The 20,282-nt window shown below is 38.8% G+C and overlaps 1 protein-coding gene and 1 pseudogene across 2 annotated transcripts in view; both read left to right on the top strand.

The window, feature by feature from the left end:
- Eya4 (EYA transcriptional coactivator and phosphatase 4) overlaps positions 1-20,282 on the top strand; it is a 232,673-nt gene that overhangs the window by 120,550 nt on the left and 91,841 nt on the right. The gene's annotated exons all lie outside the window — the stretch shown is intronic.
- LOC114629357 lies at positions 2,728-4,170 on the top strand (annotated as a pseudogene).

Below are 20,282 nucleotides of genomic sequence, written 5' to 3'. Positions count from 1 at the left end.
TGTATACATACACACATACATAATATAGATAAATAGATAGATAGATGATAGATAGATAGATAGATAGATGATAGATAGATAGATGATAGATAGATGATAGATAGATAGATAGATAGATAGTTAGATAGATAGATAGAGATAGATAGAGATAGAAATAGTGATAGATATAGTGAATTTGGCCTAAAAGAGGCGTGATGGAAGACAAAGTATGAGAACTCTGGACATTTCATCCTGACAGCATGCATTATTCTCCAGCAATGAGAAAATGCCTGACTTTCCAACATGTTATTAGTGATTAATTGCCGAAATTGCTGTTTCTGGTCACCCTCTCCTGAAGTAAACTGACACCTCAGAAATCTTCTGCAATAGTATTTCTGGAGACTGTCAGTTGCTCTGCATTCATTCAATCAAAATAATTTACCACAGAAAGTAGAACATCTAGCGCTTTATTTATTTAGATTTACGGAATCAAATCTGATCTCCTATGAGATAAAGACAAACACAGAATCTCCCAACCCTGTATCTAGTAACTCTAAAAACTCTAAAGACTCTAAGGATTCGGGAAAGATCCACTTCTCATAGGAATAATGGAATTGGATGGGATGGCAGGTATCTCTAAACATGTACTGAGCTTGGTTTGGCACTGCTGTATCCCATAAGAGCACTGGGATTCACACATTCTTTTTTAAAAAGATTTATTTTACTTTTATTTATATGTATATATGCCCATCATGTATGTTCATGTGTATATACACTTACTTGCTCATGCACATGTGGGTGCATGTCTATGTGTGTGTGTGTCCATGAGTGTGTGTGTGTGTGTGTGTGTGTGTGTGTGTGTACCTGCAGAGTCTAGAAGAAGGCATCAGATCACAGACAGTTGAAATTACAAGCTGTCATGAGTTGCTGGACCTGAGTATTGGGAGCTGAACACAGATTCTCTGGAGGATTAATGAATGCTGATTACTCTGAGCCATCTCTCCAGCCAGGATTTATTCATCCTATGCTAATTCTGAGCCTGAAGCATGTTTAGCACAGAAGTTCTAGATTCAAAAGTAGAGCATGGAAGATGTTGGTTTTCACAGTTGATGTTGGCTTAGTGAGGGAAACAAGAAGAACAGACGGCTTTTCTTCCCGGAGCTCATCTCTAGGAATTCGTGCCCTGATATTACTTTATACTGAGTGTCTAAAGGTGTATAGAAGCCTTCATTGTACAGAATGAGTGTATGTGATGATGGGGAAACACTGTGACTGAAATCGATACACCAGGAGTAAAAAGAGTACTGAGCACACTCAAGGGGAAAAAGCGTGCTTTTAGACTGCATGATGGTTAATGAAACTGGTCAAAAGTGCTAACAGAGACCCAGTGGACTTTTGGCTTCTTAGAGGTGGGCCTGGGCACAAACTGGTCAGAAAACATCTGCCTGTTAAACTGCTGGAGTTCAGAAAGGGCTCTGCTTCTCCTCATGAGGATTACTGAACTAAATGAGCATCTCTGTGCTTATACCATGCTGGCTGCTGATCGACTTAGTAAACGTCAGCAACACAGCAGGCAGGGCTGGACTGTTGCGTTGTGTTATGAGCCCATTGTTTACAATAGCATGTAGAAGCTCTCTAAAGAGCAATTTCTTGTGTTTCCCAAATTTTGAAAATATTTGCTAGGAATTTAATAAATGAATTGCAGATAATTTTTTCTTGACTAATGGGTACTAACTACACAGTAACACTGCATCTATCAAATGCTTTTAGATGGGGTTGTATACCAACAGGACAGCTCTCTCCTAGACCATTCTTGTCCTCCAATACTCCAGAGCTCCGTTCTGAGTGGACATCTTCAAGCTTTTCCCATCAGTGCTTCAGTTTCTCAAATACTAACAATCTTAAAGTTTCTGTGAGACATAGATGGATGTATAATAACAATTGAAAATTTTTGATATCTAAAGATTCAGTGATGTCACTCATTATGTCCCCATGAAATCATGAAATTTCAGTTGTCTTAGTGACTGACCATGTTTTTATTTGCTTTTCAGTAAGTCAGTGGATGAATGGAGGCTCTGTTCCTATGTTTAGGAATTTCTATCACCTGATACCTGCTGTCTCTGGATATGCTTACAGTGCCAAATAACTGTCTTTAGGGTCTTAAAATTCTTGTAACTAGAATTAAACTAGGCTTTTCCTTAAGCTGTAGATTCCTAATGAGAGGATATTCAACCCGACAATAGCTGGGAAGATTTATGTATATATATGTACTCTTAGTTTTAATATTTTCATTTTGATGGTAATTAATTTCCAAGGCTCTACATACTTGGTAAACTCGGTTATCTGACAAACGCCCATGCACCTCTCTGGACTGCAGAGGGATGAAAACATGATGACACAGCTAGTTGGCTTGTTTCCTTACTAAAGTACATCACAAGTACATGTGTAAGTCTACTAGTCAAATGGAAGAATACAACTAAGTCATGGAAAGAAATACGGGAACTTCAATGTTCTTCCTACCAGACTCTCAAGAGAATGCTGACAGTGGACAGCCTCAGAGCAGAGGAAACTGAAAAACCCTGAACCACGAATCAAAAAGGATAAACGGAATCATGTGGAGTGCTGATCATGGGGCATTTTGGCATTCACACTAAAAACACGGTGTACCTTGGAAGTCCAGCGCAGGAGCCCGGTAGAGCTGTCGTCCACCAGAGCCACGGGCAGCGGAGGTTAAGTCCATCCACAGTAATGGCCACAGCCCTACCTAGGACCCTGGGGGAGCTGCAACTGTATTGCAGAAAGCCAATCTGCTTTCTTACTTTGATGCCTTTATCCAACAAGGTGGTGATGATGTCCAGCAACTGTATGAAGCTGGAGAAGAGGAATTTTTGGAAATCATGGCACTCGTGGGCATGGAAAGCAAGCCCTTTCATGTTAGAAGGCTTTGAGAGACTGGGTTACAAACCCCAACCTTTCCAATCAACTATTGACTTCCCTTCCTGTCAGTAGCATACCCATCTATAAATTACTAGAGGGATCATCAACATGGCTGGGAATATCCTGCAATAGTTACTAAAGGAGTAGCAGCTCACGAGAGCCACATTTTAAAAATCCCTAAATGTGTCGCCACCACACAAGCTCTGTGTGCAGAGCTTGAGTCAGGGCAAGTCAGAGGTGGGAAGCTTAGCACTACAGAGCGTCAGTGAATCCGAATCCAGACTTTAGCAAGGAAACCACACCACTGAAAGCGAGCATAGTCTCTCCCCAGCAGACCTGGGCTCACCACCCTCTCCAAAAGGAAAGCATCAAGGCCCTGGATGCGGCTGCTGCACTCTCTGTGGCCGAGTGTGTGGAGCGGATGGCCCCCACACTGCCCCAAAGTGACTTGAATGAAGTGAAAGAGCTGCTGAAGAACAATAAGAAGTTGGCCAAATGATTGGTCACATCTTCGAGATGAGTGACAAAGATGCACACAAAGAGGAGATTAGAAAGTACAGTGTCATTTATGGGCGATTTGACTCCAAAAGAAAGGATGGTAAACACCTCACACTGCATGAGCTTACTGGTAATGAGGTAGCTGCTCAGCTGTGTGTGTGAAGGACAATACCCTGCTGACGAGAAGAGAAGAGCTTTTTGCCCTGGCCAGGCAGGTTTCTTGAGAAGTCACCTACAAATACACTTACAGGACCACTCAGGTTACAATGTGGTGAAAGAGGTGAACTATCTCCAAAGAGAATTAAAATGGAGGACGGATTTCCGGTCTTCCAGGAAGCTGTGCCAACGCACTTCCAGCAGGCCAGAACCAAGAGTGAGGAGCTTGCAGGTCTCAGTTCACTGGCTGAAAGGGGATGGCAAAGCAGATAGAGCTTCAGCGTGTCCAGGCCAGCTATGAGAGGCTGCAGACTCACAGCCAGGCTCTACAGGCAGAGCTCCGGAGAGCAGAGCCCTGATGGCCGCCTGCCTTCCGATGGCTCCGATGGGCAAGGAGAAAGACCTTTGTATCTTCGAATTCCTAGTGTGCAGAACAGACAGCCCCATCATTTTGTGGTGGATACGGAGCTGAGTAGGCTTTACTCCAGTGATTTGAAGTCTCACTCATCAGAGAGCCTTGGGATTTTAAAAGACTATCCTCACTCTGCGTTCACCTTGGAAAAGAAAGTTATTTAAACAGAGCCTGAAGACTCAAGATAGCTAAGATTCTCCTACAGTTCTACGTAAATGGCACAAGATTCAAGGATAATGCTCCATCATAGACTAAGCCTTAATAACCAGTGTTGCCTCATTCAGCTCTCAGACCAGAGCCAAAGCATAAGAAGTCACACAGTAGTCTGTGAACACCAGGACAAAGCAACAACCACAGAAGAGGGAATCAAGAGAGCATTGCAGTGTGACATTCACTGACCAGTTACCTTCCTGAGTAAGTTGCTTGTGTGGAAAGGCTCAGTATCGTAGGCATTCACTATTTAAGAACGTACACCGTGTCTTTGTAATTTATAGAGGCAAATCTAGGTGTTGATAGTTTGCAGCCTAATAGATGTGGATACCATCCATTTTACTTGAAAGTTTGTTGTCAACTTATGCGTATTTACCATAAATGTTATGCGTCAGCATTTAGAACTTTTGTAGTCATAGAAAGAAAGCCTGGGCAATGTAGTTATTGGCAAGGAGACTGGAGAAAGATGGAAGATAAACACATAGTTTACACCACGGAGAATTCTGTGTGCTTAATACTTGGTAACATAGATTTTGAGTAATAGGAAATATGTAGCTGTCACTAAATAATATCACTTTCATTGGCTTAATCAATGCACAAATTAAAAATTGGAGCAACATTCCCAAGATGAGGTAGGCTACATTTATGACAGCTACTCAAGATGTAACAAAGGTTGGACATGGGTTAGTGTGTTAAAGCCTTGACTTAAACATTGATATTTCAAAATATGTTAAACAAATGAAGGCATAGTAAGTTAGCTCTAAATGTGACAAAGATGATATGTGGGTGAATGGACATGGAGTATGTGTCTTGTTTTTAGTTCTGCTTTAGGCCATGCTGTCATAGATATGAGTTCCGAATCTGTTACACTGAAATCTGTTGCCCAGAAGTTAGGTGAGATATCTGCACCATAGGTTCTAGTCACATAGATAATCACTTTTCAATTTGATCTGTAGAAGAGTTTTACAGTAGAAACACCATCAAACAGCTTTTTGATCATTACAAGGCTTTTCCTTCTTAAATGTTTCTATTGGACCACAGCATTTTGCCCACTAAAAAGTATCTTAGGGACCATGTGCCTCTGTTGCTACTGTGAGGTTGATTATTGTGGTCTCACTGTCCACTGTGTGTAGAGCTAGTACGATACCATTTAAATAGAATGTTCAGTTTTTAATATTAACTACAGCACTGGATAGAATCTCTGTACTTTCAGGAACCGTTTCCTATGTTCCATGATACATTTTGAGAAATTTTGTTGTCCTTTTTTTTTAAATAAATAAATAAATAAATAAATACTATGTCTTACAGTTCAAGTTTGTAGATTTTAAGATGTAAGTTTTAAAAGATGCAATAGTCTTCCAGCTGACATTTGTCTCCCCTGGACCTAGAACCTGCATTTTTAAATCCAGAAAAAAGTCTCCTTAAGTAGCATACTTTCTAACTTCCAAGCTTACAGATAAAGAAGAAGCACACACACATTCACACACACGCACACACAAATTTTCAGTAGAATACAGTTTCTATCTTGTGAACACTAATGTGTAACTTGCTATACACTAAAGCAAATGAAATATATTTTTATTTGAAAGGTATATATAAATTAGATTTTATAACTAGTGGGTTTTTTTTATTTCTCTTAAGATATTTCCACTGAACAAGGTCAATTAGTTACCTCAGTATTACAGCCAAGGGACCATTTCTCCCTAAGTCTTTTATTCTTTATTTTGTGAATTCTGCATTTTTGTGATTCTTAAAACTGTTGAAGAGATGAGTGAACTTGCTTCCTGTGACAATAAAAAATTTCTCTGCCTCAAAAAATAAACTAAAATAAAACGCAAATGCATGCTATTGATCTTTTCTTAAAGGACATGGACAGCTCAGGGTTGTAGAATAATTCATTTCATCCACTAACAGAAAGAAGTTAAGGATCTATCTAGCTCACTTGGTTGTTTTGGTTTTGCTTTGGCTTGGTTTTAAATATTTGGTTAATTCAGTTTAGGAACCTAGCACAATAATTGGCACATAGCAGGGACCTCACCACGTGGTATTTCTTATCACATGGACTGAGTCAGCAGCTGGGGAGCTGGATTTTCCTACACAGTTCTGTCTAGTGTATGCCACTATGCACATAGTAACAGAGGACTTTAAATGTTATGTGAAAACAAGGTCAAACTGGAAAATGACCTGAAAGTTTTCTATAGAACTGGGGTCACTTTGTAATCTGGCTCACTCTAAATCAAAGTCCTAATCAGTACTTGCTCTCCTCATGTCCCCTTAGTGAGGCACAATTCATTTTAAGGAAAAATTACTATACAGTGTTGTGGTCTCCATAATTAAGGTAATCATTAATAAACATTCTTAGAGAAAAATGGAACAATGGACCAGGTTATCTTTTCTATCCTTTCTAGTCTTCCTTGGATGATATTTGTATTGGAGTACCACACTTTTATTTTCAAAACAGCATACCAAGGGGTAGGAAATATTCTTCAAAATACAAGAATTGGGGTCAACTTTGTTGTGTATGTTTGCCCACTACTGTCCACACACTGTGGGAATTGGTCAGAGGGAACAGCATGATACTGAAAGGTCAACTGTCTCTTCATTAGAAGCAGTTTGGATAGACACAAGGTTCAGAAAATGTAGCTAGTGACTAGCAACTTTTGGAGGGCTCAGGGTGAGTGCTTTCACTTTGCTGATCTTAAAGGCACTTCCTCCTATGGCCTCTGGTAGTAAACTGAGTCCTGGCTCCTCCAGACACCTGACTCTGCAACAAAAACACCTCTTGAGCAAACAAAAGCTCATCAATACCTCAGAGAAAGAACTCAAGGTCAGTGTTCCAGGAGCATCGCTTGACAGGGTGCTGCTTAGACAGTCAGATAGCTCCAGATCCTAATGCAATAACCATGACATCAAGAGAAGAATATTGCTTCAGAACCTTCATAAATATCCCACTTGTCTATCATATTTTCACTCTTTGCATTCAGATTCAGTTGCTTTTTACTTCATAGAAAAGATTTTATTTCTTTTATGCAATAAAAAATGAGTGATCTTTGAGGAATATTGAAAACAGTTGGCTTTTAAAATAATTCACAAGCTCATAATTTATTGTTTGCTAGTACACTACCTTGAACAGGGTAGGAGAATCTTTGCAACCTACTTAGAAGAGAGAGGGAAAGAGAGAGAGAGAGAAAGAGAGAGAGAGAGAGAGAGAGAGAGAGAGAGAGTAGTATTTGTGTGGTGTGTATGGTGAGTGTGTGTATGGTATATGTGTGTGGTTTGTGTAGGTATGGTGTGTATGCATATATGTTTCTGGCATGTGTGTGCTGTGTGAGTGTGTCAATTTGAATGTGTGTGTTGTATGTGTGTTTATGGTGTGAGTCTATGTGTATGTGTTGTGTGTGAGTGGTGTGTGTGTGTGTGTGTGTGTATGTGTGTGTGTGTGTGTGTATGTGTGTGTGTGTGTGTGTGTTTGGAGAATGCATGGCATGGTGCACTCACACAGGCTAGAGGTTGAAGGCTACAGTTTAGTGTCTGCATGACTCTCTTTATTCATTTCAATAGGATAGTTTTTGGAACAGGGTGTCTCACTGACCCCAGAGCTTGCTATATTGGTTAGAGTGACTAGCAAGCAAGCCTACCCATCCACCTGTCTTTCCCCTGGGCTTACAAGCATGAGCTACCATGCCCAGATTTTTCTTTATTGGTTGCTGGGAAACCAAACATGTCTGAGCTATGTCCTCAACCTTAGAACTGACTTCTTTTATGTGTTTGTAAGATAAAACCCACATATTTTATATTATACTCAGTTTTTTCTTTTCCCCTGTGGTCCTATACTGAGGACCTAATTAATTAAGGAATCAAGTAGAACCAGAATTTAATAACATTTCTGATATCTGCCATCAAATGGCCAATAAGACACAATATAGTGAGGAAGGATTTATTTCATTTCATTGTTTGAAAATGTGGTCCATTGTGGCAAGGAAGGTAGAGTGTCCTGGGCATTCTGTGGCTGCTCACATTGTGCCTCGAGTCAGGGGAAGACTGGTGTTCAGCTCACAGTCTTCTTTTTATTTGAGTCTAGGACCCCAGCATATACAATATGCCAGTCATAGTCAAGATGCTTTCCCTCTTCCGTTAAATTCATCCTGAAATCAGCCTCATCTTTCCAGAATTCATATACAGGTATGTCTCCTAGTCCAACCAAGTTGACATTGAAGATTAACCATCATAGACACTTAGTGCTTTATGATAAACTTACAAGTTAAATTGGAATAAAGAGAATGGAACAAGAATTTGGTCTTGCCTCTGGATCAGGAATCAGTTAAAGCATGACTTGCTTTCTATGTGTGCAGTTCCTAAGAGTGACCAAACTGACTTTAAAGCCAGAAACCACGAATTAATTGTATGTGTATGTAGGAGGTATTGAGTCAATTTACTGAAGGTACTTTGAATTTTTTTATTATTCTCTTACTTTCTCTAAGTAATCTTAACCCTTTTCTTATGGGAGATGAAATTTTATGCACTAGATTTTTATTAGATTGAATTTTCACAGCCTAATTGAAGCTGTTATCAGTTGGTTGAACCTTGCCTCCTAAGTATGAAGCTAGGTCTCCATTTCTTCCCACTCAGGACACCTGATGCTTTTCAGCTGCGCCTTTTCTTTCCCTTAATATTTTTATGTTGCTTTGACCCAGTTGGCTTTTCTGTTTATTTTGTCAGTAATAACATTTAGAACCTTTAAGTCTAACATGTGATTTTTATTTCAAAGTTTCTTTCTAAAAAACTCTCGTTTCACATGTATGCTATGGAAGGTTGGTTGAAAACCTGGGAAAAGTTCAGAATTAATGCAGTCTAAAATTTCCCTGAAAAGGTTGGTGTTTTCTTTGGTAAACTAGTTATTCTGTAGAACGGGGAAGGCCAGTTTTTTCATTACAAATATTTGCAAAAAATATGTATTGTGGCTCAAAATTGTAGTTAGTACAATCTAGCCCTAAGTGAAGCTGCTGAATTAAGCATGTGGAAAAGAAACTTGCTAACTGATGCAAGCAGCAGGGGGACTGGGATCCTGGATGACTCTAAAGCCTGTGAATGAGAGTCAGTTACATAACTACAAACAATGCTCTGTGGCCTGTCCATCTTCTATTAGACTAATTCCAGGTTGCCTGCACCAATTTTCTTAACAAATAATGCTCTCACCAGGGGAAGCATCAGAGAAGACTCAGCCTGCTTTTCCAATGGGTACATCAGACATAATGTATACCATGCTTTTCTTCTCTTTTCAATCTCAATGTTTTTAATGGCAAAACTTTCTTTTATGCTTATAAACTATTTACTTCAAAATGAGCACCAATTAATCTTAGCAAAGCACTGGCAAACTGGAAGAAAATCACTTTTGTTAAACTAGTAATTTAATACAGTTTATTCCCTTTCAAAATGAGAGGATCAGTCTCACTATGATTCATTATCTTGTCGGCTCAGGATGTTGGTGGATGGTGGTGAAAGGGAAGGCAAGGCTGATGGCTAAAGACAGGTTGATACAAGCTGTGGAGGGAAAAAAACTGGGGTGGCCGATGTTTTAAATCAAGATGTTTTCAGTGAAAATATTTCTAATGATTCACAGAAGAATGCTGTCAGCCTAGACCACATCTGCTGAGAATCAGACTGTCGGTAGTCACATAGCCCTGGATCCTGGCAGGAGTTAGTTCTCCAACATGAAACAAAGTCCCCATCAAATGACCATACTTTTCTGCTTTCTGACTTTAAAAGTTGTTTCCCAACTTGTAAAAATGTTAACAGCATGTTTCCTTCATAGTTGACAGCATGCCTGTCTGACTTTAGAGCAGGTTGTTTAAAATAATTGTAATGTGAAAGTAATTGTTTGATGTCAGCTTGTAAAATTCTGCCACAGTTTCAACACAATTAGTCAGAGAAAATACAAAGAGGAGGTACTAAGTATAAGGAGGTGTTGAGTACTGATATGCTGAGTACTGACTGGGACAGAAGAAGGGAAATTAGACAGGGCTCTGAGGAAGGGAAGCAGGTCTCCGTACTGCGTAATAGCCAGCAAGTGCTTGTCGCTGAACCAGCACAGCAGAAGCAGTAATTTATCCTAAGTTTTGTTTATTTATATAGATCTATCTGAAAGACTTTATTGTTTTCTCTCCTATGTGAAATGAGGACTTTAAGATGACATGAAGGTGGAGGCAGGAGCTATAGGGGGAAGAATACACTTGAAAGGAGAGGGAGAGGAATGAAGAAATCACTATTTTATCTTGTGTACAAAATATGGATTAAGTAATATATGTATATACATATATGTGAATACACACACACATATATACACACATATATATGTAATTTTATAACAGATAAATGTATATGAGAAAATACACAAAAAGAAAAAGAGACCTACTATGGGGAGTAAGGGGATCAGAAACAGAGGAGGGATGGATAAAGTAAAAGCCAATCATATGAACAGAATACAATAAGTATATGTATAAAAATTATGTCACAGCAAAATCCATTAGTTTGTGTGCTAATTTTAAAAAGGGAATGCTTCGTGTTCGAATAAAAACACCTAATGCATGTTATACATGAAACAGTATACTATTTATGGATGGTTTGTCATGGTGATAGTCTCATAGTACATTAGTAGTCCATTACTATGAAAGAATTAGCTGATCCAGATACAAACTAGAAAACCAGACCATCCCTCCTATGAAACACCAGGTTTTGATTGAGAAGAACCCTGGAAAACAGAGTGGCTATTATGCCTTGTGCAGTTTGAGTGCTATTGCACTTAAGGTTAGAATGTTCATTGTTAGTTCTCTCTCACCAATGCCTTCTTTTAGAAACATAAGTGCTCTGTATTGTGGTTTGTTTACATTTAAGCTAACTTCAATTAACATCTACCGTTTATGCTAAGTGAAGGAGTTTTTCTTCCTAGATTGACACATGTTCTAATTGTTTGTGTCAAAATCAAAACAACCTGAAATCATTCATATGTGCAAGTTGGCTTTGAAATTACACTTGAGGACATAGCTTACGTTTTCCTGTTTTGTCCTATAACTGTTTTAGAAAACTGTGGTCAAAAATTCTTAGACACCAAAGATCTGAGTTCAAATGACATCCCCTACCTAACTGACATAGTCATTTTGTTTTAGCACTATCTTTTTTCCAGAAATCTGGGAACTTTCCCTTCTCTTTTTAAGAAATTTACATTATCTCGTGCTCAGTGTTTGATGCATGGTACCTATTTAATCGAGAGTCGCCCCACTGATAGAAGCTTGGGTACACAAGCATGAGGATGTGAGCTTATGCTCCCTCTCCCAGACTGTCCATCAAAATCTGGGTGTGGTGGACTTGTAATCCCAGCACAGGGGAAGCAGGCACAGGTGGATCTTGATGCTCTCTGGCTTGACTGTCTAGCTGAACCAGTGAACTCCAAGTTCAGTCAGAGACCCTGTAACAAAACTTAAGATGAAGGGTCATCTAGAAGGGAACGAATGTCAATTTCTGGCCTCCACATGTCAGTGTGCCCACATGTATGCAGTCATATATAGTAGCATGTCACAGGCAGAGACACATCTCTCTCCCCCCTTCCCTCCCTCCCCCTCCCTCCCTCCCACCCACTCTCCCCCTCCCTCCCTCCCTCCCTCCCTCTCTTTCTCTCTCTCATACACACACACTACTTCAAGTAAAAATCTAACCAAGTATCAGGAAGCTTAAATGTTATGCTCACAAATGTTGAAATAAGCCCAGAAGCAGCCTAGTTATCTTATCTCTGAACAAACTCACATCGACGAAGCACAATGGGACTTTATAGTTGTCTAGAACAAGAAGTCATTTACTTTCATTAGTCTAGTGATCCGAGAGATTTGCTTGCCTAGTAGGAAACATCACTACTTATGCCTGTCATACAAAGCCTGAATCAGCACTGAGTATGATCTTTATGTGTTGGTTCAGGCAGTAATAATCAGGGTTCTAGTAGATAAGCCAGAAGGAATTTGAAGATATAATTAAATCTCCTGTTTACAGAAGAACAATCAGTGAGATGACAAGGACGAGATCAGTAACAAGTGAAGACAAGCAGGGATTATGGAGTTGGTAACTATGTGACGGGGTACAAAAGTGGGCCACAAGGCACTACAGGTGGTGCAGGGTGGGAGAGTAGCTTCTTCTGCTAACATATGGACCTATGACTTTTCTGTCCAGCTCAGGAGAACAAGTGGGAACAGGAAGAAGCAGGGTACTCATGGGATAACCAGTCTGAACCAATAAGCTCCAGGTTCCCCGAGTGGCCTCATCCCCAAAATACAATGGGAAACACTGGAGGAAGACAGTGGATCTCTGAACTCCCAGACACGTTCATATTCATGGCTATATATACACACAAAATACTTTTTTAACAAAGAACCTGGAAAGAAAAGTCAAATTAAATTCCAAGGATTCTTCTTGATATCAAGATGTGTATTTTTTCATGATTGCCCTTATCTAAAATTATTTATTCAAATTTGAATACATTAGTATTATATTTTCAAAATTGGTTTAGCCAGACAGTGGTGGCACACGCCTTTAATCCCAGCACTTGGAGGCAGAGGCAGGCAGATTTCTGAGTTCGAGGCCAGCCTGGTCTACAGAGTGAGTTCAAGGACAGCCAGGACTACACAGAGAATCCCTGTCTCAAAAAAAAAAATGGTTTAATGAGAGCATCATTTATAAAATGAAAGAAGCCCATAACCCATGTATTACTTCAGAACTGGAAAAAAATCTTCCTGATCAATATTTGTGACAAAAATGTTCCTGGAATTTGAACTCATGTCTTGAGGTTGGTTTCTCTGGTTTTGTTTGTTTTCTCCTTGAGTACTGCTGAAGAGTAGAAATTAGAAGAAAGTAAAAAAGAAAAAATGCAGAGGTTTTTCTCTCTCTCTAGTTCTCTATGTTATTGTATTTTGAGACAGAGTATCTTGTATCTTAGTCCAGTCAAGGATAACCTTGAACCTCTGGTCCTCCTGACTCCACTTCCTCCACTGCACATTTATGATCTGTCTCTTTCCCAGTGTTGATTTTAGGCTGGAGATAAGACACTCTCTGTTGAACTTCTGTATGTCCCCGATTGGTCAGTCCCTCATCCAGCCATTCCTCACTATGGGCCGCTCCCTGTTCCCATGCTCCTTTATACAACACTGTCCATTGTTAACTGGGTTGGGGCAGCAGAGGCTCCTAGTTTTTAGTGTTTTTCTTGCAACATTTGGAAAGAACAGATTCTTTTAATATTATCAACCTAGTATGGTATAGTTAATGTAGATAGAAAATATACCCAGATGTACTATCCAATATAACAACCACTAACAACTCCAAGTTCTTAGTCTTCAGTCATAGCGAACAATTTTAATTACCATCTTAATAAAAATTTTTCTAGCATTAAATAAGTAAGACACTAATCTCTGATGTGTTAATTATTAGCAAATGCCCACATGCCTAACAGAAGTCACTTTTGTTGAGTTCTGGTATCCTTCCACACTCACATGTACCCAGTTGTCTCCAGTTAGCTTTCATCCCTTGGCTCTTCCAGTGAGGGTAGAAAGGGGAACCTGAACTCTCTTGTTTCAATGGCTACTGTTTCATTCTGCTGTGATCTCTCAATCTTCTTCTCATACATGTGTGGATGTCTTCGAGCCTGCCCTGTTTTCTGCCTGACAACACTGTCTTGGTTCCTCCTTGTCTGTGAGCCCAGTACACTGGGAAGCAGTTCCTTCCTCTCGTAAGATAGAGGCACCTGTCTGCTGGTTTGTTTGCCCTGTGTTGTCCAACTTGATGTTTTTTACACACAGTGCTAGAGTGTCGTTTCTTCTGCCTTGCAAGTAGACTTTGAGTTGGTAGAGAATATGTGTTTTCATTCCTGTTAGATGAAAATTAGCCGTTTTATTGTGCATGAAAAGGTGTTGTACATCTGTTGTGTAAGAGAGTGAATGGACCAGAATCATTTGCCACATCCTTCTCAAACAGAAACCCTGAATGAAAACATCTCTTAGAATCCAGCTGATTCTTATTGAAGTATATTATATATAGAATTGGGAGTGGAGTGAAGTAGCCAACAGCATATTTGTAAAATGCCTGAGAATGTTGACAAACTCCCCTGGCCTCTTCAGGAAGACATGTCTGGTCCACTAATTGCAACAACCATTTTCAGGAGTGATTCTGATCTTGCTGATTCTGTCTGTAACAAAAATCCTGATAGATTTACTCAGTCTTATGTGTAGAATCTAGAAACCACACAAAAATGTTTCTTTTTTTAAAAAATTGGATATTTTGTTTATTTGCATTTCAGATGCCATTCCTCTTTCCCCATTTCCCTTCCCTAGAAAATCCCTATCCCATCCCCCTCCTCCTTTTTGCTTTTATATCATTTTAATTACTTGCAAGTATTAAAGTAAGTTCTAGGTTTAGGAACTAGCAATACAATAGATGCAAATAGTCAAAGAACAAACAAGGCAAGAAACAAAATTCAGTGAACATTCCTATGTTTCTAAGGGCTTATCAGAATGACCAAAATATCCGATCCAACTTCCCTCTCCTATCACGAAGTCATTTTCATGTCTGAAGCCTACTTCCTTCTTTAGCCTAAGATTATATTCCTGCTTGAAATTACTTTTTTGCTCTAACCTAATATTTAGATTCCTGACTGAAACTAATTCTTTGTTCTAGCCTAAGATTTAGGTTTCTTCCTGAAATTACTTCAAAAATGGCATATATAGCTTGCTCATGCTAGCACTTTTTGATCTGGGAATACTTTTATTCCTTCCCATCATGTTAAAGCTTGTCTTTAACAGCATCAACATGTTGGAAGCCAAAGTACATGGCTTGAAACTGAAAATGGACTCCCAGACAGAGTTATTAAATTAACAGGCTGGCAAGCCAAGGACAGGTAAGATTCTGCATAGAGCTTTACTAACCTAAGACAGTACATTGCTTTTGATAAAGCATATTCCACAACAGGTAAGGAAGGAATTCTTGACAAAATGACATAAGACAGTCTCAGTCTTGTTTATGAAATAAAAAAAGAAGAAGAGATGGAGAGCTTTTGAGGCTGCTTGGCAAGAATCTGACATGGGCCAAGAACAAGGAAGGGAGCTTCAGGCAGGAATCTGACATTAGGCTAGAACAAAGAAATGTTTCTTTTTTAACCCTCACATAGTTGTAAACAGTCCATCTGCCATGTAATCATATGAAGGAATTCTCAACAAGTCCAACCCATTATCCAAGGTGTTGGTAGAATCCTCCAAAGAGAGATAAATCACTCTGGGAGAAATGTCTTCCCTACTTTATAAGTGAAATGTCAAGGAGAACATTTCTCCTCAAAATTTAGAGGATTAATGACCTATCCACCACACAGAGGCCAATTGCATGCACGCTGTGCTATCTAATAATAATATCCTAGTTTGTGTCGTAAATGATCATTAGCAGGATCCAAACTACCAACAGCAATGAAAACTACAGCATAAAACTAGAAAAGATATTTATGGGAAGTTTTATGTTATTTGTAAGTAAAAGCTTGTCTTAATATCAGTTTTACATTTAGTTCTTCATTTTGGTCAATGCATTCCCTATATCCACCTCTATTTTAAAACCTCCAAAGAATCCTAGAGAAAACCAGGCAACCACAACATTTGATTTTCTGGCAATCTTCCCTTTAGAAAGCAGACTTGAACTTTATGACAAACAGTAGTCTAGGAATGCTAAGAGCATAGGAGAGACTTCAGTAAGAAATAAGGGAAACTGGAAACAGAAAGAAAGAAAAGGAAGAAAGAAAGAGAGAAAGAAAGAAGGAAGGAAGAGAAGAAGGAAGAAAGGAAGACAGCAGCTATATTTCCAGGCTTTTTGTCAGAAAAAAAAAAGTGTAACAAACACTTAAATCCAAAATTGGCTGAATCTGTAAAAAGGTCACTATTTGATTTACAAATTCCAAATGGGCCCCAGTTAATTGAATCTAGAAAACTAAAGCTACCATAGCCTAGAAGGGTTCTGCTTGCGCTTCACCTGGGTCAGAGAAAGTCTGTGGATTATTTAGGAGTCAAGAGAAGTGGCCACTCAGGTACAGCTGCCTGAACTCTGAGACTACTCTCAAAAGAAGGCTCTAGAATAAGCAACAAGTGTGATTCCAAGTCCAGGGGTGTTCCAGACTGACCATTCTACCTGTTCTTCTCCTTAGACCTCTAATCCGATCTTCTCTCAGCCTAGCACACACTGACTCTCTCAACAGGACTAACCATCAACCTCTTGAGAGGAATGTCTTCCCTTTAATTAAGGGAAGTCTGCTCTGATTGCTTAGCCATGTGGCTTCGCTAAAACGTGTGATAAAATGTGGTGAGAAAGCAAATTCAAGTTTCAATGACAAACTTAAGTAGTTCAATACAAGAGGTTGGATTAATACATTTCCTAATTATAAAAGGGATCACAACATCCTTTTTCTTTCTAAATTCAAGGAAACAGCAATTCTCAGCAAAACAAAACAGAACAGAGTAATTATAACAAGGCACAATGTACTTCATGTTGGTGCATATTGTTTTTGTATGAAGAATCTACTTATATTTTAACGTGAATTGCATCCTAGTGTACTAGACTTGTATTTAGGAAAAGAAATAAACACTAATAGGTCACAGCAGCACATTGTGGTTTTATTTTTCTTGCATTTTTTCAGAGGGGAGCTTATGCAGACTTATTGGGGCACTTAGACAAGCACTGATGTATACCTTTATCATATTAAATTAATTAAACAAATTGAATCTACAGAGGTTAGTAGCTATATGTTACTAGCTTTCTCAAAGCTACTTTCCTCAGCATTCTGGAATTGAGTTCAAAATCTTGAAAATCTACACAAGTACCCCACCACTGAGCTGCATCCATAACTTCTTGTGTTCAAATATTAGCAACATGCTATGCTATAGTTGTGTTTGAAGTGTTTTAAACTCATGATATCTGTACCTTTTAGTAGCCATTGAAATAACCAAGAAGGAAGTTCTTTAATTTTGCTTGTTGTTGTTTGGTTTGGCAGTGGATTGAGCACTTAGAATTTATAGTTTTAGCAAACTTCTAGTAAGATACAATACTGCTAATGATAGTCTTCATGGTATACATTAGATTTCTGGGTTTATTCTTCCTGTATAACCACGACTCTATTCTTTTAGCCACATCTCCTCATCAGTTTCCAGCTCATCTCTGGTTGTCAGTTTTCTATTTCTTGTAGTCAACAATTTAAAACACATAAGAGAGATTTTTACAATAATTTGTCTTCTGCACCCATTTTATTTAGTGTCTTATCTTCTAGATTCATGAATATTTTTGTAAATGGCAGGATCTCCTTATGTTTAAAAGCTAAATAACATTTTGATATGCATTAGAACCATATTCATATTATCAGGAGGTAAATTAGAATGTTCCTTAAAAACATTAAAACCTTCCTTAAAAACCTTAAAAACATCATATTCTAATATGTAAATATTCTGCTATATAAAACTTGTACTGTTCTGCCTATATCTCCTGAAGGCTGGGATTACAGTTGTGAACCACTGTACCCAGGTCGGTGTTTCTTAAACACAAAATACACACCATGTTTATGCAATTTTGATTTATACTTTAGAGTAAGTTCCACAGAATGATGAGTATAGGGAGAAAACACACTATTTTAAGAAAGGGTTACTGAATGTGACATATATTTAGCTTGTCTCAGGAACTTATATAATTCTCAATGAGCAAGTTCTTAAAATAATTTCAGTTTATATGAATATTGGCAAAATTTTACAAAGGAAACGGCACAGTTAAACTCTGAAGGCATCCCCCTTCATTTCCTGACTGAAATATGGAAATGTTAATTCATTCTCTCCATCACGTGAGTCCCCCAGTCCCATGAAAGCTCCCTACTTTGCCAGTGTAGGCGCAGACTCTCCTCCTTCTACTCCCCAGCAGCCCTCATGAAAGTAGGCATCAATTCCCTAATAACGTGCTTAAATTATTACCTCCAGGGGATGATTCACCTTTTTCCTTGTTGGCTTCTACCTCCTTCCGCTTTAAATCCTGGGGGAAAAAGAGGGTGTTGGAAGAAGATCAAAGTATCGGGGCTGGAGTTAGAGCCTTAGACACAGAGCTGAGATCTAAGCCCTGTCTTCTGCCAGGCTCCCCTCAGCAGACCCAATCCTCACTCTTTGACCCTCTGCCCTCCTCAGCCAACCAGAAGACAGAGTGTGTCCTGTGGTTAGGCTGTGTGCTGCACAATCTGACACACTTTATTATTACTCTTACGTACAATCAGTCCAATGCTGTTTGATGTTGGTTTCATTTTATAGTGTGATTATAAAAGACAGATGATTCTCAATGCCATATTGTTTTTTGAACACCTACTTCTGGTCTTTGGAATGAAAATTCTGTTCTATGGGAGAAGATTCTAAGAGGTGTCAGGTGCCTTGTCCTGAGACAGCAGGAAGTCAGAGAGTGGCAACAGATACCCCTGGAGCAGGACACAGCTGTTATTCATGTTACAAATAATATGAAATTTCATTTTTAAACATGCAAAAATGCAATACCAGGATGCATTTTTGAATCGGTTGTCAATAATGTAGTTCATGTTCGTTCTAGAAAATATACACTTGCTTAAGTAAAATCAGAATTATTGTGTTTAGATATAAACACACTGTGACCCATTTCTTCATATTCTTTGAAATAATACTGAATATGTTGGAATTCTGGTATGTATGTATGTATGTATGTATGTATGCATATGTGAATATATATATGTATGTATATTTAGAGTACTGACTACTAACTTCTATCTGAGCTTTATACTTTACAGTATGCTACAAATAACTTTCCATAAAATTTAGAATTATTTGCATGATATCATGTCACATGACACTTAATAGTTTATGTAATCATTTCTTTACTTAGGGATATCTCTGTTCCTTTCAGGATCTTCCATGCAATAAATAATCCACTGAACATATCTGTGCATAATTCTACTAATATTACCTTTACTCTTGGCATGAAATTGGAGACACATAATCCAAGTCCCAGCTTTTGTCTCTTTTAAAGGTTTTCAATCATCTTGTGTTGTTTTAAAGTCCTATAAAGCACAGGAAGTCTTGTCTTGCATGCCTTAGCATTGAGCTTTACTTCTTATATCTAAGTTTTTATTCTGTGAACTAGTATTTTTATTGTTTGATAATATCATACATAGCCAACACTAGGGATGTTGGAAAAGCCCTAGTTGTACTTAAAAAAAAACAAACAAACTTTTATTTGGAAATATAAATTGGTTTACTTTGTTTGAATTTAACTTAAGTATTTGAAGTATAATAATATACCAAAAAGTATGCATATCATAAATGTAAAGTTTTATGATTTATCAAAAAATCTGTACATACTCATGTAATGACCCCAGACAAGATCAGTCCCAAAAGGTGCCTTTCATGCGTCCTTCTCAGTAGCAGAGGATCCTTGATTTTGCTTTAGATATCTTGTTACTTTCTCAGTTTGTATGAAGGACATTTTGTGTGCTGTTAATATTTTCTGTGTATGGAATCTTTGTCATGCATTTGTATACAGTACTACATAGATTGTGTGTTTGTTTTCATCTCCACTGACTTCTGCTCAGTGGCTCTGTTGCTGAGGGAGGGCTTGCTAAGGTGCCCATTGCTTTAGCAGCACATTGTCTCTAAAGATCTTCATCTGCTGTCCAGCTTCTATCTTATGACCCCCTTTACAACCTCTGGATGACAATAGTCAGAACTCCTGCCTGTCTTTCTTTCTATCATGCTGCTCAGGTTCAGCTGCGCACCTTGCCTGACCAATGCTTTAGGGCCCCAAGGGTGACCCTGTGTCTCACCACATCCAGCAGCAGAAGTGAGTCACTGACAGGAGACTTAAGTGGATGGCACACAGCCCTTACTATCCCAGACTTTGTTTGCTGTCCACACATCTCTGCCTTGGTTGCTGTCCTCTGCACAGTCATCTAAGAGTTTCCAGAAGAACTATGAGCCTCCATGGATTTGCTCTTAGCTCTCAGCCATCATTACTCTATTTGCCTGATAGTCAGTGC

The sequence above is a fragment of the Grammomys surdaster genome, unplaced genomic scaffold (assembly GCF_004785775.1).
Source record: "Grammomys surdaster isolate TR1022 unplaced genomic scaffold, NIH_TR_1.0 280, whole genome shotgun sequence".
In the NCBI taxonomy this organism is placed as follows: Eukaryota; Metazoa; Chordata; class Mammalia; order Rodentia; family Muridae; genus Grammomys; species Grammomys surdaster.
The sequence above is the reverse complement of the archived record's forward strand: the minus strand, read 5'-3'. Positions and strand labels throughout refer to the sequence as shown.